We start from the raw sequence: 26292 nt of genomic DNA, 5'->3' as shown, positions 1-26292 counted from the left end.
GTAAGCGCATGGTCCCTCCTGCTAGCCCTCAATGTCTACGTGTATTCAAAATTGAGAGGTGGGCAACGACGCCAGGGGTGAGGTGTACACCCTGATGGTACTTTGGATTCCGTGTATCATGCCCACCCCCAAGATCCTATATGTATGTGTAATGAGAGTGTGAGTAATGTGAATGTCTAAGTTGTGGGATAAAATTGAGGCAGAGGCAGCCAGAAGGGGACAGGGGGGGGGGGGGGTAGCCTCCTCTGCACCCTGGTGACATACCCCTACTCCAAGGTCCTGCATGTGTGGGTGGTTGTGGTGGAGCGGGAAGAGGGAGGCAGCTGGAGATGGGGAGGGAGGGAAGGAAGGGAGGGGCTCCCCCGCTGACCCCAGTAGGCACCCCCATACTCCGCGACCCGCCAGGGAAAGGGGGCCCAGGCCCATCCAGACTGGGGCCCAGTGCAGCAGCGCCTCCCGGCCCCACAGAGCCCGGGACAGTCCACCCAACCCCACCACAGAGAAAACTGCACCCACCCCACCATCCACTCATCTTCCAGACTACATAAGACAATAAACACCCAGGCTGAGATCTTCCTCCACCTCTCCTGTATCTCCCCCTCCTGCAGAGAGAGCTCCTGAGGAGAGGAAAGCTCCTGCAAGATGTGACAATCTTCCCCACCAGTTGAAGAGCCCCCCAGGTGGCTCGATGCACCGGCGGCACCCTGCTCCAGGGCTGGGCCCCCATGCACCCACCCGCCCACAACCCCGGCAACACACCAACCAGGACCCAAGCCCCCGAGGCCCGGCCCGGGCCCCAGCCCAGAGACGGAGCGCCCCCAGAACCTCACGCCCATCCCGGACCCACCCAGGGGCAGCCAGGCTACCAGGTCAGTAACCCACGTCCGTCAGCACAGACCCTCCTGCATCCTTTTTCTAGGAGAAGCTGGAATTAAGTCGTTTGAATTTGCTCGGTTAATTTGAATCATTTGTCTCAGTTTGAACCTGCAGCTGGTGTGTGCTGACACCTGGACAGGCATGAGCTGTTAGCTGTGACTACATGGTTCTCTAGTGTGGTAAGTCTTGGTTTCTGTGGAGTCTCCATCCGTTTTGTTTTTGTTAGTTTGTTTTATTTAAACTTTGGTGGGGTGTGCGGTCTGACATTTGGCTCAAACACTTCCAGAGCTGTCAAGTGTGCAACCAGCTTACTCATAGCCTAACCTGGTTACTGGGTTGAGTGTTAAAATCGCCCACTGTTAAACTCAATGAAGTGGGTATGTTGGTATAGGCATGTAAGCAGAGGGAGAGTTTCCACTTTTTTAAATAACCCGGGTTTGGGTTTTTTTCTTTTGTATTTTTTCTCTTCCTGGGCCTTGGGCTGTATGGCACATATAGAGGAATTTGCTGCTGCACTATGAGCAAGTTTTATGCATCGTTGCACTATAGAATATCTTTTGAGAGTTTAAGAAAACTATAACTTTGATTTTGAGTGGTAACAGTAGTGGAGTAGTCGACCTCTTTCAGTTATGTCATACAATGCATCTCATGCTGAAAGGAACACCTCTGTGGCATTGACTGCTATGGGCATAAAAGGAGAGAAACTCATCCTATCCACCCCTGACTTCAACCCTATTGAGAACCTTTGGAGCGTCCTCAAGCAAACGATCTATGAGGGTGGGAGGCAGTTTACATCAAAACAGCAGCTGTGGAAGGCTATTCTGACATCTTCTAAAGGCATTCAACCAGAAACTCTCCAAAAACTCACAAGTTCAATGGATGGAAGAATTGTAAAGGTTATATCAAAGAAGGGATCCTATGTTAACCTATAACTTGGCTTGTGACCTCCTAATGCTCCAAATCCAACAAATGACCATTTTCAGTTCTTTACAACCAATAAAATGTTAATTTGGTACAATGCATTTTCATTTTTTTTATTTTTGCAAAAACATTGGGAGGTTTGTTCAATAACATTTTAGTTGTGCTCTAACAGTTGATGACTTGAAAAGTATATTAACTTTTGTCTGCATGGACTATGTAGGAAAGTCAGCGACAAATATCATTTGTATAATAATTTGGAATATCGATGACCTGGATGACTGAGAACCTTCACAGACATATTGCCGTATATTTTGGGAGGAACACCTTCAACTGGTGAGGGAGTATGAAAGGGAATCAAGGAAATTCACATTTTGGACAGAGAGGACAGATGGTTTGAAAGAGGAGTGAAAGAAGCCATCTATGTCCACTGTGAGCGACCATCTTTGAACAGAGGCGGTGATTTACGACACCAACTCTCTGCCATCTATAATCCAGTTTTGAAATCCCTTCCCAGACGCCTTAACGCCGACTCACATCCTGGGCCATCTAATCTCAAGAATTCGCATGATAAGGTGGGGCCAGTGGGGCAATGAACTCACCCGAAACTCTGGCTGATTGGGACCCACGCCCAGTTTCACACCTTGGCTCAGGCGATTAGAGGATCATCAGGGGGTCCTTTTGTCCCTCTGTGAGGGGATACTCCCACTAGGTTTATATCTGGGACTCTCCACCATTTGACCTTAGAACTGAAGAAGCTTCTCGGATGAGAGGTGAAACGTCTTCAAGTAACTTAAAGAAGTCCAGACGCTTTTCTTTGCAAGCTCCTTTGACTACGATGACCTGGATGACTGAGAACCTTCACAGACAATTTGGAATATCGTTTATAAGATGTATGCAGCTTGCAGGTTTGAAAAACGTAATCCGCGTGAACGTGCATTCTTTCTAATGGCCTGCAGAGGGCGACTCTTATGATTAAAATACAACTTTTACTTCTAATGAGGTCTGTGTGAAAACAGTCCTTGGCTCTCCTGTACGGTGTATGTAGCCGCTAAGACTGGTGGACCTAAATCTTCACCACCACGTCTGGTATACATACAAGCGAAAAAGGGGAGTGGGTGGGTCAGCGCTCAGAGCACAGAAACTTAGCTGGCTTCAAACACCATTTATTTCCATAAAAAAAAACACAGCCAGAGTCACAAATACAAGATAAAATTCCCCGTATACAATAAAAATAGTGTTGCAACCCGCTAAAAACCCTGCCGGCAGAAATAACTATACAATATTAAAACAAGGCTAAATGAATGTTTTCCATATGCTAAAATTACCCTCCCATAGTCCCATAATCCCACAGTCCAGCCACACATGGGCGAATGGTCCTTATATGAAAGAGACAGGAGAGGAACTTCTCTTCCAGTATGGTAAAACTCGTCAGCAACAGACCAGGGAGGGGGCTCCTATCGCAGACCTGTCTCCTCCTGACAGCGCGTCGCCGCACAGTCCCGCCCCACTCCACACCTGAACACGGCCTCCCTCGTCTCACCGTCAGATGCAGGCAGAAGGGCATCCCTGCCCTGTTGTGCATTGCAGCCATCGCCACCCACTGTTGCCGTCCCTGCGTTGGGAGTGGATCGCCGAACAACTCGCGGCACCCCACAGTCAGGCAGCAGTTCCTTCCACACACGTGCGGGCTTGCACGCGCTCCTTTTTCTCCTGCCCACCTTTCGTGCGTCACTCTCCTTTGTCTCTGCGCTCGCTATCCCCTTTAACAGGTCAACCTGGCGGCTGATAGGCCACCTTGGGGAACGCCCCCACCTCACAGGTGCCTACAATTGACTGTTTAGTCCACAGTGGGTTAAAGGAACATGGTACAACATTAACACAAATACAAACATGAGGATAAAACCATGCAGTATAAATATCAATAAACGAACATGCAATATAAATATCACTATAAAATCATGCAAATAAAATCAACACTATGTACCAATACACAGATTGATAAAACATAAAAACACAAATTTCCGCTGTGTGACATGTACATTTTAGGACATCGTCAGGTCTCAAGAAAAAATTTGTCAGGTATCAGTTATCAGGAAAAAACACTGGACATTGGAATGCCCAGTGCAGTAGCAAATCGCTCGTGCTTCACTGCACAAGCTGGACCCACAGAGTCTGCTAAGGTTTGTCACTGCCACATTACATATGATATTTATATAAACCCATTTAGAGTGAGGTCCATGTAAATTTACCATTCTCTATTTGTTTATCTTCTGACAGCGTAAGATTACAAGTGTGCTCCAACGCTTTCTTTGCCTGTTAGACGTGGGAATGCTGCAGACCATCAGGGAGTGTACGGTCCATCAAGCCCACAGAACAGAGCCGGACTGGAATTTGTCAGTTCATGAACTGATGGCATTCATTTCAATCCTGTTTGTGAGAGCAATCATGTGTCCTGTTGGTGCCATTGTGGATTGCTGGTCAGAAAGATTTCTGGTGCCAGTAATCAAAGAGACAATGCCCCGAGATAGATTCATTTCAATTATGCAACACCTTCGATTTGATGACAAGGACACGCAGGCAGAACAGGTGAAAACAGATAAATTTGCAGTGATCTCCGACATCTGGACACGCTTCAACAAGAACTGTGCTAAGAGTTTCACTCCAGGAGAACACATGACCATAGATGAACAGCTGTTCCCTACCAAGGTTCGTTGTCCATTCACACAGTATATCGCAACCAAGCCAGACAAATTTGGGATCAAGTTCTGGATGGCCACGGACTTGGACACCAAATATGTCTGCAGTGCATCTCCTTACTTGGGAAAAGACCCCAGTCGTCAGAAGGGAGAGAGGCTGGCAGAGAACGTGGTCATGAAACTGATGGAGCCGTTTTTGGATGATGGGAGAAACGTCACAACAGACAATTTCTTTACTTCACTGTCACTGTCGCACAGACTGCTGCAGCGCAAAACGCCGTTACGGGGCACGGTGAATAAAGTCTGGCGTGAACTTCCTCAACTTGCGCGGATGTATTCCGTAAGAGCAGCAACACGCAGGTGGTCAGTAACGGTTTTCTACAATATGCTGGACCTGGCGGCGGTGAATGCCTACATTTTGTACAAGGCATGTACAGGGTGGACAGGCAAAATAAGATTGTTTCTGAGTCTTCTAGCTCAGGAACTTCATTGCCGATTCATGTAGCACAAGGAAATATTAGCACAGACGCAGGCTGCTGAAGCTGCTGCAGCTGCACACACAAGAAAAGAAGCAGGCAACATGAGGTCAAGTTATGGCAATTTTATTTGTGTATTTCAGTACATGTATTTAGATTAGAGTTTTTAAAAAACAAACAAACATCCCAAGAAGAAGGATGGGGTGAAAGAAAGGTGGAGAGAGGGTGAAGAAACTATTGATGTCCTCAAACTTGATGCTGCTGGGTCAGTTCTTTCTCAGCAGTCTGCTCCAGAATCCCCTCCTGTCCTCGGCTTGCTTTTCTTTTGCCTTCAGTTCTTTTAAGGTTTTGTTGAGCTGCTCCTCGGCATCTTTAAATTTTTCTTTCAGCTGCTGTTTGGCCAGTTTCACTTTGTGTTTGAGGAGCTCTTTAGCTTCCTTTTTGTGCTTTCGTATTTCTTTAAGTGCGTCTTAATAGGTAGATAGGCTTGTTAGAGCCTGCCAGGACCCTATCACTTCAGATAAAACCCTGATAACTCATAACCTACATGGTCATTTCAAGTGTGGGGCATGCATTAATTGTCAATATACCAAAAATGTTAAATCATTCAAAGACCCTATAGGTGACAAAACCATTGCCATAAAGGGCTTTATTACATGCAGAACTAAAAATGTAATCTACATGATACAGTGCCCATGCAATAAAATATATATAGGAGAAACATCTCGCCCTCTTAAAGATCGAATTAATGAACACAGAAGTTCAATCAAGAGGAATGATTTAACCAGCCCTGTTGCAAGACACTTCAATGATAAATGAGTTTCTCTAACACAATTAAATAAAACCCGATGAAGGTCAAAGGTCACAGTTTTCACAGTTTTTTGCAGATAGTGTGTTATTTACCATAAAGTGATTCAGAGTTATTTATACCAGAGTAACCAGAGAGGATCATATATTTTTAAATATATAACTTTCTACAGGACTGAATATAATATCTTTATGTAAAAGTCCGGAGCCTCTGGGGAGTATCCGAGTATTTATAACATTACACAAACCAAAGGTCTCCATCACAGTGTTGATGAAATGCTGGGTTTATCCATCTCCTGGGGCGGGCCTACGGAGGAGCTCTGAAGATTTCCCTGTGAGGGAGCTGCTGGTAGCTGTCCTGCTTGATCAATGCCATGAGCTTCAGTGTTCCTGGTGTTTCTTAAATGATGCCTCTTTCAGTGGGTCAACTGAACTTCTGGCACAGGACAGCTGTGATGAAAGAAAGGGAAGAAGTTTCTCCAAACCTCTGGACCCAGGAAACCCAGCTTGGTCCTGATGGTCTCCCTCACTAGTTTCTCTCCAGGGTGAATGTAGCTGTTATACATGATATGGATTATTATTAAATGAAAAGAACAAATTAGACTACACTACTGAAACCTTCTGCTGCTGTTTTTAAAGTTTCCATGTTACCAGGCTGTAGAGATTTAAACAGTTTTAGATCCATTACACTCACAGTCTTAAATGTTAAAATCTCAAAGGACAGCATTATATTTTTGATATTAACAGTAACTCTGGGCTTCTGTGGAGTGTGTAGCCGATCTCATCGCTGTCTAAAAATGGATTAAAAAAAACAAAAGAAGTGCCGAATCCTTCAATAACACAGACTATTAGAGTAGCAGCTGTCTGTGTGAAGCACTTGCTGCAGGGTTGCGCCATGAATGTATTCAGCTGCCAACAAAAAGCAGGACTCAGTGCGGGCAACTGCCATGAGTCTGACGATGTTGGGGTGAGACAGTCTCCTAATAAAACAGAAACATCTCCGAATAAAAAACAAAAAAAAAAAAATCACATTTCACCACTGTCGCTAGCTAGAATGAATTAGCCAGACAAAAATAGTACTGATTTGGTTTCGTACAAAACTAGGTTTCCTTCTCTGATATTTAACTTTCACAACATAACCGCAACTTAATATAACACAACTGTGGCAGCCCATGAATTTGGACACGTCATATTGACGTGTCCAAATTCATGGGCTGCATCCTCCTGAGGACCTGGCCTTCGCGGTCTACGTGGGCCAGGTCCTCAGAAGGTCGGGTAGGCCGGAAGTAAACGGCCGTGAAATTGGACGGTCTAGCCTTCTGATTAGCGTCGCCGCTGTCTCAGTGGAGTTTAATAAACTCGTCCGTCTGCTCCTTGCTATCTAAAATATAACAGGACACTGGCGTAAATTCTCGACTGTCTCATACTTCTGTTTAATCAGTTTTCTGTTTGACGTTTAGTCAGCTGTGTAAAAACAAAGGAGGAACCCACCCGGGGGATTAATAAAGTTTTATTTTATCTAATCTAATAACTTTAATCTCAGCCAAACCGATTTACTCACGAACAAACAAAACACTGAAAAAAGCCCAACAATAACATTTTTAGGTTGTCTAAGTGACTTATATATTACGTTTAACCCGAGCAGGGAAAGTCCGCGGTGATCTGAACATGATGTGCCGGGAGTTGTGCCGTTCTCGGCCGCATCAGTAACCCTCGAGCTCCCGGCTAGCTATCGAGCTGGTGGGTAGCAGACGTCTCCGAAAACGTCGAAGCACTTTTGCAAATATGCGATATCTTGATAAACCGAGCAGACATTTGATGTTTACACAGCTACTTTCTTGCCTGAAAATATGTTAAAAGTTTATTTTGTGACCCAGAAAGATTAGTATGAGTAATTTTAAAACTTAGTTGCGGCCGCCATTGTTGGAAACTGGAGTTTGGCTGGGATATGAATTCTGGGAATGGTGGGCCACGAAGGACACACCCGACCCATCCTTCAAATTCGGGGAAAAGGAGGCCGCATTTGTCGGCTGCATTCGGAGGAGTCTACGAATTTGGACAGCCTTCAGCGCGTCACTGTGACGTAATCGGTCTACAAATGCGGCCTCAGGAGGATGCAGCCCATGAATTTGGACACAACCAAAGTTAAACTTACCTTGGCTGTATCCCAATTCAGCGTCTGCAGCCTTAAAGGCCGCATATTAAGGCCAATTACGTCACAGCGACACGACGAAGGCTGTCCCAATTCAAAGGCTGCTCAAAATGCGGTCCTCAAATGCGTCCTTCATTTCATTGAATTTTAAGGATGTGGCGCTGCAGACTTCGTGGCCCAACATATCCCAGAATGCATAGCGCGGCGGTGGGTGTGGATAATTTTGCCGGAAAAAAAAACGACGGGAGAGGGGCGGCCGAAGAGTAAACTTTTAAAAGTAAGTACTGAATATTATGTCACTTATTTATGTGCAAATGTTTAATAATGAGGAACATTAAAACATTACTGTTGGCCACATGTCGGCAAAGTTATGTGACATTAGTGACGTTTGTACTAACTTGGTTTTAAAGCCTTTACTTTAAAATATACATCGTTCAATAGTTGACCTTAATCTTACAGAGAATGTGATGATTTTATGGATATTTAAATTAAGCACTGAGACAAATTTAGTAATGCCAACATAATAAAAGAACAATATTTGTCTCTCATATATATAACACAGTTATATATACTGTGTCAAAGAAACCTGTCTTTGAGTGAAGATTTAAGGTGACAGGAAATATAAATAATATAAATAAATGCAGCTTGAATCTTTACTGAAGCTCAGTATTTGAAATAGAGTTCATTCACTGCTGTAACAACTAATAATGATTGAAATTATAACTTTAATATTGGCCATATTATATTTACATTACCAAAGTGAGATGACTTTAGTCTCATGAACAACATTGGCTAATTGTTATTTACTAGGTAATCTTAAATGACTGTTCAGTACAGAAGTGAAGCCCAATAATCATGATTTCACAGTCAGCCTCAGATACTTATCAAATCAAAGCTCATGTACAAACAAACAAACAAATGAACAAAAGATTTTCTCCTTCATTTCTGTCAAACAAAGCTGTATGAAACGTTTCCAGCCGTTAGTGTCATGGTTGCTAGGCAACCTGGGTAGCGCGACAGAGGCTAGACTGTCCCATTTCACAAGCCTCTCACTTCCGGCCTTTAAGTACGCGGCCCTTGTGGACCGTTAAGGCTGCGCACTTTAAGGCTGCAGACCCTGAATTGGGATACAGCCCTTGTGTCGTTAGGAGCCTGAACCGCAGTAAAACTCCAGTGAGGTCAATGACCTTACGCTCTCCCACTGTCACACATTGATGACGTATTTGGAAATCAATTCGGGTGGGACCAGTGTTGCCAACTTCTCAGTAAGGAAAATCGCTATTGGTTGTCCTAAAAGTCGCTAGAAGTCGCTAAATGATGTCATCGCCTAATTTGCATAATTGGTCATGCTAATGTCATTGTAACCTACGCTGTTGGAGAGAGAAATAACATCGTGGAAGAGACATAAAGTCAGTAAAAAAAAGGTCTTAAATGCATTTAGAGTTTATTTAGAACTACAAATTAAATTTCTTTTAGCAATTATTGTTTTTTTAATGTCACAATTCCAACCCTGCTCCTTTATTACGGAGACGTGGCTTCACCCGCTGATTCCCGACGCTGCAGTCGAGTTAGCAGGCCGCACGCTACACCGGCATGACAGAAACAGCAACTCAGGTAAAAGCAGAGGAGGGGGGCTATGTGTTTACGTGCATAACGAGTGGTGTTGTAACAGCAGGATCATTCACACACACTGTTCTCCTGATTTGGAGGTTCTGGCAGTCTCGTGCAGACCTTTTTACATCCCGAGGGAGTTTACAGTAGTTATTGTGATAGCTGTTTATATACCGCCGGATGCTAACGTTGGCACGGCTCTCAGCCTCTTGCTCAACACCATAAACAAACAACAGCTTGCCCACCCCGATGGGGTTTTTATTGTCGCCGGCGACTTTAACAAAGCGTGCCTAAAGACTGTGCTTCCTAAATTTGTCCAGTTTGTGGACTTTGCTACGAGAGGAGAACACACTTTGGACCATGTCTATTCAAACATCAGGCATGCTTTCAGAGCGACACCCCTCCCCCACCTGGCTGGATCTGACCACCTCTGCATGTCCCTCACCCCCACCTACACCCCCCTGCTGAGGAAAAAAAAAACAACCGAAAAAACAATAAAAACCTGGCCTGAAGGAGCCCTCTCAACTGCAGGACTGCTTCTCAACAACTGTATGGGATTTATTCTCCAGCCAGGAGATGACCTCTCCTGGACTGCAAATACTACAGCGGTGGTTAAAAAGGCCCAGCAGCGTCTCCACTTTCTGAGAGTGCTCAGGAGGAACAACCTGGAGGAGAGGCTGCTGGTGACATTTTACAGAGCCACCATAGAGAGCATCCTAACGTACGGCATAACAACATGGTATGCAGGGTGCTCAGCTGCAGACAGGAAAGTACTGCAGAGGGTCATCAACACAGCCCAGAAGATCACTGGCTGCTCTCTGCCCAGCCTGGAGGTCACTGCAAACTCTCGGTACCTCAGCAGAGCTGGCAATATCATCAAGGACCACTCTCACCCCAGCAACCAACTGTTTGAACTATTACCGTCAGGCCGACGGTACAGGTCACATAAAACCAGGACAAACAGATTCAGGGATAGCTTCTTTCCCAGAGCTATCACCGTAGTAAATAAGCACAAAAACAATTGAACCTATTCCATACCGTCACTGTCATTATATTATGCTGCTATTCATACTGTCATTATATTAATGCTGCTATCCTGTATATATTGTACATACTATTGTTTGAGTACTTACGATTGTTTTTTTTTGTACTTTTTATATTTTACATTTATATTTATTATTGAAACTTGCACCAAGGGAGTGGCACTCCAATTTCGTTGTACTCTGTACAATGACAATAAAGGCTATTCTATTCTATCTGGGCTTGGACCGGCAAAAGTGACCCGAAACAGGCACTCTGGTGGAGTTATTGTGTGTGTGTGTGTGTGTGTGTGTGTGTGTGTGGTTTTAAACTTTGTGGTCCACAAAACAACATAACAGTAAAAGAAGAACTGACTGCGTTACAGTCAGTGCGGGAGCCCTGCCCTGATAGCAGCTGGGGGAGGACTATCCTCCGCCTGTGAACGCTTTAGCACGGGCGAGGTGCCCACCGCAGCACCCGCTGTTTATTGAGAGTAAGAGCAATACGCGCTTTCACGTCAAAAAGTCGTCATGAATAAGTCTCTAAAAACGCCAGATTTGTCGCTAGTCGCGTTTAAGAAAAAAAGTCGCTAAGGTGGTCTGAAAACTCGCTAAATATAGCGACAAAGTTGCTAAGTTGGCAACACTGGGTGGGACATGACAACACCACCACCTGCAGGAAGATTTTCTCTCTGGTACCTTGTGTTCTGATACCTGACAACTTTTTTCTTGAGAACTGAGTGTCACGGACCCGGTGCCGGGGACTCGGGGTTCGTGAACAGTGTGGACCTTTATTGTTATTAGTGTATTGGATGTATGTTTGCTGCACTGTGCTCTTGTGTTCCATGCTGGTGTGTGTGTGTGTGTGTGTGTGTGAGTGAGGCTGGAGGATGAAGGACAGCCACCTGCAGGCCTGATGGGTGTGGCCCTGCCAGCTGCTGGTCACGCCTAGCTTACCACACACCTGCTTCTGATCAGGATCGTCGGGGGAGCTACTTAACAGAGCGATGGAGCTTCCTCCGGCGCAGGATCGTTGAGTTAGACTCCATGTCAGTGTTTGTAGTGCTGGTCAGTGTATGCCTGCTGGAGTTGGTGCCATAACGGCTGTGTCTGTGTTTTTTCCTCAGGAGAGTGGAACACAGGACTGCAAGACACACGGGGTGTGTGAAGGCACAGGGGCAGAGAGCACGGGATACCAGCACTTGGGAGAAGACACGTCACGGGAGTCGAGGGAGCACTTTTGGAGATTCAATGTGTGGTGTACATTTACCTCACTGTAAATAAACCCACTGTTCATTTCATTAAGTCCAGCGTTTGGGTCCTTTCTCCTACATCCCCCACGGTCTGCCCTCCAGACCGTGACAGAACGATCCTGCCAGATGGACCCAGCGGACTTTTCGGAGAGGTTCAGGAGGGAGGTGACAGACAAAGTAAATCGTCTATGTGAACTGTGGCTGGAAGCGCACGCGGAGGGTTTACGTTGTGCTGTGGAGAAGCGGTTGCAGGAAACACTGACTTGTTTTCCCTGGGTGTTGGACAATCTTTTTCCGATTGTGGCGGATTTCCTGCTCAACACCCTTCACCTCCACTCTCCGATCCAGGCTGCCCCCCCACTCGGCCAGCCTGAGGTTCTTCAGCCTGATACGCCGGCCCCGACGTCTACCCGGAAACGGCGTTCGCGCCGCCGGCGTTCCTCACCGCAGCCGCCCTCCCGGACATCTCAAGAACCGGCTGTGGTGAGTAATAAGGACACTTTTTCATTTCTCACCCCATCTGCTTTTTTGTTTTCAGTGGATGGTGACACCGCTGACGCTGCTGCAAGCCGGCCAACAGTACAACTAGCGTGGCCTCATTCAGCAGTCTCCACGCCACTGGCGGCTTCACCATCTGCGGTTGTAGCGCCGTCATCATCCCATCCGCATGCAGTCACCCCTCGGCCATCTTCTTCACCGGCTCTACCTTCACCTTCCCCACCTGCGGACACCGCATCACCATCTTCGCCTCCGGATCATCCATCTGTGGCTGAAGCGCAGCCAGAGGTGCCCGCACGGCCAGCTGTTGAGCCCTGCGAGCCGGAGCAGGAGCCCGGAGAGCGGGAGGAGCTGCTCAGCGAAGCGGAGCAGGAGCTCAGGGAGCGGGAGGTGCCCGCACGGCCAGCCGTGCAGCCCTGCGAGCCGGAGCCCGGAGAGCGGGAGCAGCGGCTCGGCGAGCGGGAGCTCAGCATGCCCGAGCAGGGGCTCAGCGAGCGGGAGGAGCTCAGCATGCTCGAGCAGGAGCTCAGCGAGCCGGAGGAGCTCAGCGAGCTTATGCTGGAGGAGCTCAGCATGCCGAAGGAGCTCAGCGAGCGAGGGGAGCCCGCGTCGCCAGCTGTAGAGCTCAGCGAGCCGGAGGAGCTCAGCGAGCCGGAGGAGCTCAGCGAGCGAGGGGAGCCCGCGTCGCCAGCTGTAGAGCTCAGCGAGCCGGAGGAGCGCAGCGAGCCGGAGGAGCTCGGCGAGCCGGAGGAGCACTGTGAGCCGGGGGAGCCCAGCGAGCTAATGCCGGAGGAGCACTGTGAGCTGGAGCAGCTCAGCGAGCCACCCACTGAGAAGCCCGCACCGCTGCTGGCGGACCTCAACGAGCCGGAGGGACCGGCGTTGCCAGCAGAGGAGCTCAGCGAGCCTGGTGAGCCCGCGCTGCCACCGGAGGAGCTCGGAGGTCCGGAGGGATCCGCTGAGCCAGAGCTGGAGGTCGGCGTGCCGGAGGGGCCGCCACGTCCAGCAGCCCGGCCGCCACGTCCAGCAGCCCGGCCGCCACGTCCTGCAGCCCGGCCGCCACGTCCTGCAGCCCGGCCGGTACATCGAGAATCATGGGTTGTGCTGAGGCGGGAGCTACAACGCCGCCGCCACCGGACCCGTGGCAGGCCGCCGGGGGAGCAACGCCGCCGCCACCGGACCCGTGGCAGGCCACCAGAACCGTTCCACCACGGCTGCCGGACCCATGGCCGCCCGCCGGAGCTCCTGCGTTTCCATCAAGGGGTTAGAGGTAGGCCACCTGAACTTTTTTGCCGCCACTGCCTAACCCGCAGCGGGTCCCGCTTGTTTTGCCGTCCTACAGGTCGGCCGCCAGAACTGTGTTTGCTGCCACTGGACCGGGGGATTGAACTGTTGAACTGTGTTTTTCTTTTGTTGCTTTGTGGTGGCTGTTTAGCGGAGTGGTTTTGGGGCCCTCCGTCCTGGACCCCCCGCCACCCGCCCTGGGTTGGTTGTTCTGTGGTTTTGTTTTGGGTCGTCGGGAGTCGACCCTTTGAGGGGGGGTACTGTCACGGACCCGGTGCCGGGGACTCGGGGTTCGTGAACAGTGTGGACCTTTATTGTTATTAGTGTATTGGATGTATGTTTGCTGCACTGTGCTCTTGTGTTCCATGCTGGTGTGTGTGTGTGTGTGTGTGAGGCTGGAGGATGAAGGACAGCCACCTGCAGGCCTGATGGGTGTGGCCCTGCCAGCTGCTGGTCACGCCTAGCTTACCACACACCTGCTTCTGATCAGGATCGTCGGGGGAGCTACTTAACAGAGCGATGGAGCTTCCTCCGGCGCAGGATCGTTGAGTTAGACTCCATGTCAGTGTTTGTAGTGCTGGTCAGTGTATGCCTGCTGGAGTTGGTGCCATAACGGCTGTGTCTGTGTTTTTTCCTCAGGAGAGTGGAACACAGGACTGCAAGACACACGGGGTGTGTGAAGGCACAGGGGCAGAGAGCACGGGATACCAGCACTTGGGAGAAGACACGTCACGGGAGTCGAGGGAGCACTTTTGGAGATTCAATGTGTGGTGTACATTTACCTCACTGTAAATAAACCCACTGTTCATTTCATTAAGTCCAGCGTTTGGGTCCTTTCTCCTACATCCCCCACGGTCTGCCCTCCAGACCGTGACACTGAGACCTGACAATTTTTTGTCTGATACCTGACAACTTTTTTCTTGAGAACTGAAACCTGACAATTTTTTGTCTAATACCTGACAACTTTTTTCTTGAGAACCGAGACCTGACATTTTTTTGTCTGAAACCTGACAACTTTTTTCTTGAGAACTGAGACCTGACAATTTTTTGTCTGATAGCTGACAACTTTTTTCCTGACAACTGAGACCTGACATTTTTTGTCTGATACCTGACAACTTTTTTCCTGACAACTGATACCTGACAACTTTTTTCTTGAGACCTGACGATGTCCTAAAATGTACACGGTACTCCTGCTATGTGACCTCAATAAAAAAAATTTGTGGTCATATTTTATAAAACTCAGTGAATCAGATGGATTACAGATGGAATTATATTTATGTTGAAAGTCAAAGACGGGGGGAAAAAAACATAATTATTAACTAAGTGCATGATTAAATGTCGTTGTTCAAACAATGACAACTAATATAGTGGGTACATCACTGTGAACAAATAACTTCTGTACATATAGTTTAGCATTACTGGCGCCTGTTTTGTTTTGTTTGTTTGTATTTTAAATAACAATGCCTTTAAGCTGTTTACAGGTTTGGACACATAAATTCTATTGCATCTCAGTCTTAGAATTATCCCGTCTCTGTTCATTATGTTAGCATCATAAACCCAAGCATACTGTTATTTAGCTGGATAAGTTTCTCCCCTGTTCTTTCTGTCAAGAATTGTTTTTAAATTCCCAAAGTCAAGAGTGCTGCTGCCACTTAAAAGCCAAAAAAATGCCATGGGTCCCATACATCTTAAATATTTACTCGAATCACAATACAAGAAAAAGAATTATTTCCTTGAAATTCCTATTCAAAAATCATAAACAGCAAAGGCTGTTGTCTTTAAATTGCTAACGCCATATAAACCCAGTCATATGCAAAGGATTAAGGCCAATTTGTGACCCACCCTCCACTGGATCACAAAATTCAATGCAAGAGCAGTAAATTTAGGTCAGAATAAGGAGTAATATCATAAACCTCATATTTCCAATTTGAATTCTCTTTTTATATATTTTTTTAATAAATATCTAACTGCCCACCAGGGGGCCCAGGCCCTCACTTTGGGAACCAGTGTATAAAAATTATTTCATACAAATGTTATCTTCTTAGAAAGTTTAAAAAGGAAGTCCAGGCAACATTTAAGAAGCACCATGAACCGACTTTATGGTATCGTCCTTAATGTTGGTTTAAATCAAATTTTGAAACTAGTTTTCAACTATGACTAGCCGCTGAGAAAAGACCGCCAGCCAATGGTTATGCAATGTTGAAATATGTGCTGGGTTTGTGTGGTCATGTAAGGATGCTCAATATTGGTGTTGTGATATCTGAAAGTACATACTGTTTCTACCAACTTCTCACACATATATAAATAACAACAGAAACTGAAAATATTTGACTTTTCATAACTTTACATGAAGCTTTGAATGAGGAAATGACTCCAGCAGCAAAGTAGTAAATAGAAAATGCCATTGACTCAGGCAGACTTGTTACTCCTACTAAAGTCAAGTCTATGCTCCTTGCTTCAGAGTCATCAGTGATTCTGTTGCATTTGCTGTTTCTAGTTTGTCATGACAGACTTGCTGTGAAATGAATAAATTCAGCACTAATAGAATTGTGATTTATGGTGTTGTCTGCTCTGATATAGCAGTACTTTGACTTCCATCCGCACACATTTACTAATCAGAGCTGATGTCATTGCAGCTGGGTGAACCCTGCCTCGTTAATTATTGAAACACTCACATTGCATTAGCAATTAGATAACTGCCCCAAGCATTATCTTTGAACATAGTGTGGAGATAGCATTATGGATTTGCATTGCACTCGGGCCGCAACCTCCCTTCGTTTAAACACCACTGAAAGCATAGCTTCGAATCTTAAAATATTCATCATATTTAGAAACTAAGTGCTATGTAAAACTGCCTCTGGATCTGCTTCATCCAGATTGGGTGTTGTGTCACCTGTCAGCTTTTTTTGACAAACATAAAAATATATTTCCTGTTTCATGCACTCCTTGCAAAAAATGAATCAGTTTTCAAACTACATCCTACATCCATTTTATTAACCACTTATACAGTGTGGGGCTGCAGAAGCCTATTCCATCTATTAGGGCAAGAGATACAGTACACCCAGTGTACAGATCACCAGTCCATCACAGGACTAAAAGAGACAGGCAACCATTCATGTTCACACCTAAAGCCAATTCAGAATCACCAATTAACCTAACATTTATGGCTTTAGAATGTGAAAGGAAAACTCCACATGGAAAGGCTCTAGGTTGCAGATTCATACCCATAACCCTAACCCAAGCACCTGCGCTAACCACTCTACGGCTTTTATAATCTACAGTTTCCGTAGTTTCACTGATTTCCAAGTCTCCATATGGATGTGATACTACTGTTTATGGTTTTAAAAATATACCAAGTCCAAATTAAGTATTTCACTTGTACAGATTTAAACGCTACAGAAACAATCAACGTTATATTTTAGATGTGATGATCCATAAGCAGTCACAACAAGGGTGTCCAACTGGTGGGAATCACCCAATGTATTGCAAGAAGTAAGATAAGGCAAAATAAGAAAAGATAAGATGTCCTTTATTTATCGCAGAGTTGAAAATTTCCTTAAAATGTAGGTAATATGTAACAGAATTGTAAAGTAGCAAGGTGTATTAGCATTTTCCAGTGTGTGGTTTCCATATGTGCTATAAATAATGCTTGGAAATACTTGAGCTAACACGCTAGGCAGTATAATGACAAGTTGTTGCAAGGGCAAGTCACAGCCAACTATGATCAGTGGCCTGCTCTAATTGATCATAGTTAGCTAGCTAAGTTAGCTGGCTAATTCGCTAGTTAGCCAGCTAAGTTAATACATCACTTAGCTAGCTAGGTTGGTACTGCAGAAGTCAAAATCCTAAACTTACTGTTACTCAAACAAAAAGAATGACTGTTATTTTGTTTTCTCAACATTTAAACTGCATTTCTCTTACCTCCAAGTGTTGCCTTAATACAGATGGACAATTTAAAGCAGCATTGCACAATGATTCACAAAAGCTACAAAGCTTTCCAAATTAGAATACTGTGAGTATGGAAGAGGATTGGGGCCACAAACTGGGAACCTCTTCTTTTCAAAATCCTGACATTAAAGTCAGAATTTGGAGAGTAAACTTTTGAAGATTTTGTTGATGAGCTAAATGTAATTTTCAAATATATATTAATAATTGGCAATGCCAGGGGTTTGCAACCGAAAGAAATGTGCTTATGTGAGAGGTAGTCACATCATGTCTTCAGAATGTTTTTAGAAAAATTAGCACAAAAGAAGTTCTACGGGTCAGTTAAAGGTTTACACAAGGTGAAAACATTTTTCACACCTTTTTGCAAAAATTGCCCCTGTTAAAGCTCATCTCCACCACAACCCATGGTGCTCCAGCAATAGCAGTGTTGGGTAAGTTACTTTAAAATAGTAACTTAGTTACATTACTAGTTACTTCTCTCAAAAGTAACTCAGTTACTTCAAGTTACTCGTTACTTTCAAAGTAACTAGTTACTAGGGAAAGTAACTTTGGTTTTACTCAGAATTCTCTTGTTAATGTGTTTCTTCCATAACTTTGCCAGTCTTCTAGCTTGCTTACTTGCCACAAGTGCACTGTGCCACCTACCAATAGAAAGGAAAAGATAATGTGCATATTTCCACGAGAGAAATCCCACGCCTGGACCGTTGTTGACCGCCGCCATGATTCTAGCCTACGTCACAGCGTCATGCGCGCCTTTTACATCCAACACAAAAACTGCAGTCGTGGTGCTTTCGATTGTACTCAGAACTCGGAAATTCTGCCTTCTGAATAGGAAGATGTAGGCAACACCAGACTGCAGATGAGCTGCATACAGGGCTGGACTGGGACAGAAAAATCATCCCGGGCATTTTGACTAGAGACTGGCCGCCATTATAGCAAAAATCATAAAGCCTTTGAATGAAAACAAACACTGCTGTGACAGTGATGTTCACTGTTTTGATGGTATATATGTATCAATCTATCAATCGTTTGTTGTAAGATTCAGATAATTATTTTTTAAAAGCGAGACATTTTAAATGAGAATAAGAAAGAAAAGTATTTCTTTGTGCCCCCCTTTCCCTGTTAATGCCCTACATGCCCCCCTGGCCACACTTTGCTAGATCTGCCCCTGCACAGTTACCAGCTGTCAGCTGCTTAGAAAAGGATCCTGGGGTTATTTGTCTCTCAGAAACAGTTCATAACTTCCCTTCAACTCATTCATGTCACCTAAAAGGTAAACCTGTTTCTCCATCACCTGTTCAACTCTGATGATCCAGTAAGGACATCTCCTGGTTTCATCTTCATGTTTCCCTCTCACCAGATAACCAAACGATATCATGACCTGCAGCTTTTTTGCAGCTGTGGCTCCAGCAAACATCAGCTGATACTAGAAATTAACAGAGGTGGGACCAAGTCATTGTTTTGCAAGTCTCAAGTAAGTCTCAAGTCTTTATCCTCAAGTCTCAAGTAATGTCAGGCAAGTCAGAGTCGAGTCTCAAGTCACTGGTGTAAAAGTCCGAGTCAAGTCACAAGTCTGAAACTTTGAATTTCAAGTCCTTTCGAGTCTTTAAAAAAAAAAACAACGAAAAAATAATGTTGCAGTTATATGCTAAATGTAAATATTAGACCATGTAATTTTAAATCTGTGTTTTTCTCAACACATGACAAAAGTGAACGTAGAAAATATACACAAATTGTGAAATTGCACCTCTTTAAAATGCAGCTCAATTAAACTTAGCTCCAAGAATAATTTTCACCGACAGTTCTGAGATAAGCTGCATGTTATTCTTGGATGCGGTTGTAGGACCAGCTTTAAAATCGCATGACAAAAATATCATACACATTAAAAAAAACTGTATCACCAACGTAGCCTGGACAACATTTGCTAGTTAGATGAAGTCAGCTATCTCATTGTAGCATATTTATATGCATATTTATAATCATACGGTTCTTGGAGTGAGTGCATACACTCATGAAGTTTAGTAACTTCAGGTCACTGCAACAAGCCCAGGTACAGTTTACCGACGGATGGGTGCAGGACCTTGAAATGCACCGTGTAGAAAGTAAAGACCATCGTATGTATCATAAGTTTACCAGTCTCACAAATTGTCGTCATAAATACACATTCATTAACCGTTTATTAATAGGACCTTTGAGCTCAACGGTAATTAATTAGTAGTGGAAATAATTTCTGGTACCCATCACAGATGTAGCAGTGACAACAATATTGTATGCTGTAATCGTACTGGGCAATTAGTGATACAAAAAACCTGTTTTATCCTGTGAATAAAAGTATATGTTTTTGTCAATGTACCATAATAACAGAAGCGAAACGCAATATTGTGTCAGGACAATTCACTATTTATGCACAATAAATAAAGGAGCATAGCGCGACAATTTCTGTTCAGCGCCAGACTTGCTTGTAACCTATATCACTAATTATGTTATGAAAATGACGTATTAACTACTAAAAAACACTGACCTTCGTGTAAATGCTTGGAGCAGACTAACCTGTGAGCTGGAGGGTTCTGGGACGTTATATTTGGTCTTAGAATGGCTGCAATCCAGTCGCCTCTTTGTTACTTCGGAAACATGGCTCGAACAATTTCTCTTCAACGACGTAATCCGATAACAACCGATCTCTTTACCCGTCGGCTTCCCGTGGCTGTCATGCGACCGGCTATTGCAGTTAATGATACAACAGCTTCTTGCCATTTTTGTGTTTCTTTTTATCGCTGTGTAACTGATTTCAATTGAAAACCTGCGTGCGCTAGTACCGCTTGCCAAGAGTTCCCAGAATCCTTTGCGGTTCTACCCGTGAATGACGTCACATTTTCAATCTCTATATAATATGCATGTTAAATTTTATATTTGGGGTAAAATATCAAGTCTTTTCAAGTAAACCGGTTCAAGTCCAATTCAAGTCCCAAGTCATTGGTGTAAAAGTCCAAGTCAAGTCACAAGTCTTAGAACATTTTTTCAAGTCAAGTCTAAAGTCATAAAATTAATGACTCGAGTCTGACTCGAGTCCAAGTCATGTGACTCGAGTCCACACCTCTGGAAATTAATATTAAATAAATTCTAACAACAGCTGATCAAGCTTAAATGTGCTGCTGTTGTTTAGCGCGACATCCCCTGGTTTCCTCTTTCTGCGCAAAGTGAGCGATAAACAAACGAGAGCCGATCAGCTGATCATTGATCAGTTTCATGATTGAAGTAGAAACGGGAGAGGGAGGGGAGAGGATGAAAGGAGAAGAGGCAGCTGTGCAGCAAAGACACAGAATAACTCCAGCTTTGTGCCTTTTTCATTGTAGCTGAATTACGGGACAAACTGTTCCTTTTCACCTCAATAAGAAACGCGTAATATTTTCTCTGAATACCAGACGGGACGGTTGGCAACTCTAATAACTTATGAACAAAATAAAGTTTAACATCGTTAACATCATAGCACCCACCCAGCTGTATAGAAACTCCGTCATGCTAGCTAGCACGCAGTACGGAAAAAGTCAGAATAACGAAAATAAACTCCACCTAAACTTGGTTCATATCTGACCCAGAGAGACTGCAGGTCATAACTTCTTACCTGAAGTTCAGTTCACACTTGGACCGGCGGCCGCCTCGGGTCTCTTTTCCTTCTGCGTCCCTTTTCCTTCATCCACCTGCTGGCCTCCACCACTTGCTAATGTTACTGAATCTGTGGAAGCTCCGCGATAGCCACCACACGAAGTAACGAGTAACGACCCTATCTAAATCCCAGTAACGAGTAACGCGTTCCTGATTTTGGCATAATAACTAGTTACCGTGCTCGTTACCACAATAATAACGTAGTTACTGTAACGCGTTATTTAATAACGCGTTAGTCCCAACACTGAGCAATAGTAAATCATGCAAGTGTAATCTCTTGGATTATCCTGAATTATCACTGTTTAAGTTAGCAGCGAGTATGTTTTACTGCTTTCAAGCCAGTGGTTGACAAAGAGCACACAGTCCTGCAGCTGGCTGCAGATGTTTTATGACTTAGTCGAGTTTATGAGGAGTTGCCTGAACTGAAAGATTTTCTCAAAACGTGCAGTATGTGCACAGCTACCAGTGGATTTTGGATTTAGTGTTCCCGACAGATCTCAGTGACCTGCTCCATGACTCTAATTTAGAGCTGCAGGGTCGGGATAAATAATGTAATCCACATAATCAGTTCAGTGAACAGTGAACACATTTAACAGCAAGCACCCAGCAAGCCTGTCACGTAGGCTGCAGCACTGTGACCTGCGTAACTTTACTCACATGACTGCAGCACTGTGCGTAGCCTAAAAGTACACAGCGTGAGGATCAAATTCAGAACATCTTGTCAGTATCTGAGAAGTGCTTCACTGAGCCTTGTGTTGCCTATCTGTGTTTTCAATTTGGTGAAAGTATCGATGTGGATTGCACCGCTTCAGTAGTTTTAATGTTCCACCTGGATAGCTCTGCTGCTGAGAATGAGATTCTTACTCTTCAAAGTGACATTAAGCTCAAATCCAGGGCAACACTTTGGCTGGATTTGAGAGCTGTGGAATCTACTGCTGGAACAGAAGTAACTTAACCAAGATTGCACTGAACTTGGCAGCCCTTTACAGATGAACCTATTTATGTGTCTGCTTTCTCTCACAGAAATCTGTAAAAGCACAGTTACCGATGACTGCTTTGTGACCTGCCTAAAGCTTGCTACTGCTCAAACTGCCTAGATTACAAGAAACTGGCTTTCACCCCCCAAGTCCAAGCAGTAATGTAGAGAAATACATTTATGACCACTTTTCAAATAAGTAAAGTGTCCTTTATAATAACTGGATTGCCTTTGTGTTTGCCAGGTGGTTATTAATTGCACAAGGGAAAATAAAGGTAACTGCTGTCCATACTAGATGTTCCATGACTCTTCGGTCACAATAGTTTATGGACAGCTGGAGGAAAATGCACAATTCTGTGTTTAGAGGAATAACAGCAGAGCAGACCAGCATCAAAACCCTGTCTACATGCAAAGCACGATGGAAGGAGAAATAAAGTTTGAGGCTGCTTTGAATTATAAAGAAAGAATTTCAAATTGTATCAGATTTTGAATAGGAGCAGCAGTCCATGACCTGAAGATTGTGCACGGTTGCCTGATGCAACAAGACAGTTTTGGCGTTGCAATCATCATATCCAAAATCTGAATGTAACCAATTGTACGATTTGTGCAGGACTTTATTCTGTGCACTTAAAACACATCCGCAGCTACAGCCAATTTAGAAGCATCAGTAACGTAATATCTATAATGAGTTTTCCATAACTGCTGTAGCCACCCACACTTTAACAAATTGTGCCTATCTCTTCAAGTTGAAGGACCTACAGTCACCTCGGTTGTCAGTTTAACTGATTGGGATCCAGATAGACTAAATGCCTTCATATCTGCCAGACACCACATATTACTCTGACAAGAGTAATAATGTCCTTGATTATTGATTAACAATCTTGAGTATTTTACAGTGCGCACACTTGTGCTGTGCAACCACATGGTGAGCTCAGCATGTGACAAGATGGTCCTATTTCATTTGAGACATCCTGTTAATGTGGAAGCTGCGGTTGTTTACAGTCTGGCTAATTAAGCTGTTTCTCACTGCGGTCAGATCTCGATACAGTTGTGCACACTGATAATTCCCAGTGTGACCATGTGTCCAGCCCAAAAGAAAGCAGTATGTTTGTGTCATGTAACACACAGGGTACTGTGTGTACCTTTGGAGGGGTTAATTGGAAATAATGAGGCCAAGTCTAACATTCCCGGATTGTTTTAATTGTAACTGCCATCCGTCTAAGCTTAAGCCAATTAACTTAGAGGTTACTCAGCCTCATACTGGGAAGCACATTTTCTGAATTATCACTGCTGGCCAGTACATGACTCTTCACCAGTCCACGTTCCAGATTCTAGGCAGTTTAAATGATGGCGCTCATCCAGATGATTAAGATAACTCAGTGACTCTAAGCTACTCTGTGGATGTACGCTGCGATTACATCTTATCTGAAAAAGCTGGAGAATGGACTGTTCTACATTTGCCATGAAATGTGATTAGAGGTTTAAAGTGTTTGAGAATACGAGGCAGTTTATTTAGAGTGACAGAAAAATAAAAACTAGTACCAGTGAAAAATACCCACCCTCCCGCTACAAAAAAAAAGAAAAAACTGTGGTTGTATTCATAAAAAAAGAGGCTTAATGTTAAAATAAATTATGTGTGTAGACTGAAATAAGTATGAAATGTGATCATGACAAACGTAATACTTTCCGAGAGGGTAAACCGATGGACTTTGGTGCCTAATTACTTCCCTGAGATCTCTTTCTTAGAGCTTCTCATCAATGCTTCAGATATATCTGTGAATATTTAACAGAGTGCTGTGCAATGCCGGAGCCTCTGCTCCCTCTATCAGGGGTTTATAAGATAAGCCGTCTGAACCCATTGCCTTATCGCTAAACCTCATTCTTTATGGCTCTGTAACTAGTATGGCTACATTACAGTCAGAGCATCTGACCTAAAAGAGGAAGAATTCCCCTTCTAAAATAATCAGAGATATAAAAGAATTGAATGATTCTATTGATTAGAGTGTCCACAATTGAAATAAAAGGCAAAAAAGAGAGCGATATTTCACTCTTGTTGCTCCATGTGTGACAAATTATATCAGTTAGGTATCGTCCAGTTTTGTTTTGTTTTCTTTTATGTAGGACATGCTGTATAATTTGTCAACCCACTGATTCCATGGTTATGTAAACTCCGAGGCTCTTTCATTAAATATTTTCCAGAGAATATGACTATTAATCACAGATGTAGGAGGCCATTAACACCAGCCTCTCCTTATGTGCCACCACAATAGCTTAGATGATTAATAATTGAGTTAAGATGGCATACCATGAAATGCTTCACTTTTTTAAATGCCATATACTGATTTGAACTGAGTCACTTTTGAGCAGATATGAGTGTCCAGGAGGTGTGGTTTACCGCTGACAATGTGCCTTTTTTTCTCTATTGCACAATGTACAAGTGTTGCTTCACGTATGCAGTGAAAAGTCATGCAGCCTGCACTGCAACTTAGGCACAGGGCTGCAGGAATAATAACATTTTTAACACACAGTAGTGATTCCAAACCTTTGAAAGATTTTTGAAACAAGAATCTTTCTGGTTTCTACTTGTAGCCACAACAAGTGGTAAGTTACAGATGAAGTACATTTGCAGAGAAGCAATTTCAAAACACTTTATTCCGATCGACAATTATTCCGATTTTGGTTATATTTAAGTTAATGTGCAGCACTGTGCAAAAGTGGTCTTGTGCAATGGTTCTCCATGTTTTCTGGATGCCTTTCAGAGTTTTCAAAGTTTTCCTCTGGACATGGTACCATTCTCAGAGGAATGCCCTTTTTGTTGTTTGTTTGTTAAGCTACTTAACTCTGACCTATGTCACAAACACTCATAATTTGTTCCCATTTCATCAGTTGAGTCTATGACAAATGGCAATGATAAGACAGTTTGACAGGCGTAAAAAAGTATTTGTTCACCAACAAGGTGATTCTCAAAGTGCTTTTAGCTGAAGACCTGACAGATCTTGGTATGGTGTGCCATGCGGCATTAAAAAATTTGAGGAAACTGGACAATTTTGTCCAGGTGTAAAAAACTATGTACAGCAGAAAAATGAAAAAACAAATATATTCATATACTGTATTTCCATATCTAAATATACAGGTTCATAGGTTAGGTTTGATTAGTATTTGTATAATCTTTAGAAAATTACTATTACGTCAATATTGAACACTAAGGTTTTATTTTAAAATGCATCAGTCACAGAAATGCATCTGCCTGTTCATTTTCTACTGCTTATCTGAGCCTGGGTCATCGGGTTGAACAGTCAAGACAAAGGTTCCCAGACCATCCTGTCGTCCAACCTCCATGTTTCCCTCTGGGAGACAAAAAAGCATTAAAAGCCAGCTATGAGACGTATACTCCCTAGTGTCTTCTGGGTCTGTCCTCAGGTCTCCGTCCTGAAGGAAACACTACACCTAGTAGGCATCCTTGTTATGCTTCGCCTTCAGGCTCAGCTCTGTCTGACCAGCACCCACACTACTACTACTATCATCATTCGCCACCCGTGTCTGGGCACTTCACTGTTTCCCAGATCAAACCTTTGACCTCACGCTTGGAGATGCATGGCCACTTTATATTCAAATGCAAGACATCCCACATCCAGCTGGAGGCAACTGCTGGATGAAACCTAAAGGACTACTTCATCTGCAAGTATTTTCAGTCTATTAATAAAATTGTGAACTAACACCATCAACTCAAAGTCAACATATTCAGTTCTACTCAGGTACTACAATCAAGAATATGATTTGATATGCTAAATATACAGTTTTATGAATTCCTGAAACAAAATGCAAAGTCACTGGAAACAACATTTTCTCCTTAAATGTCAACGAGGCCATCTTTCAGCATTACTGTAAAGCTCCATGGTAATTTTCCACTAGCTAGTACATGTGCTAACAGATATAATCTATTGAAAAAGTTCCAAACTGACAGTGTGTTCTGCTTTCTACATCTGGAATGACAGTCATGCTCACCAAGTTTAGGCCTTTCAAACATCAAAAGCATTTCACAACACTGGCTGTCAGTCAGCAAAAACTGGTTTGTACACCTGTAAATGTCTGTAACGCACCACTATGCTGGGGAA

At 44.0% G+C, this 26292-nt stretch overlaps 1 pseudogene; it reads left to right on the top strand.

Moving 5' to 3' along the window:
* Positions 1–4338: 4338 nt before the first annotated feature.
* LOC146629288 (uncharacterized) lies at positions 4339–13891 on the top strand (annotated as a pseudogene).
* The last annotated feature ends 12401 nt before the right edge of the window (positions 13892–26292 follow it).

This window comes from Diplotaxodon limnothrissa, linkage group LG7 (genome assembly GCF_057381915.1).
Source record: "Diplotaxodon limnothrissa isolate DT_005_m linkage group LG7, D_limnothrissa_male_GT1.1, whole genome shotgun sequence".
Classification (NCBI taxonomy): domain Eukaryota; kingdom Metazoa; phylum Chordata; class Actinopteri; order Cichliformes; family Cichlidae; genus Diplotaxodon; species Diplotaxodon limnothrissa.
This window is presented reverse-complemented; position numbering and strand designations above follow the sequence as displayed.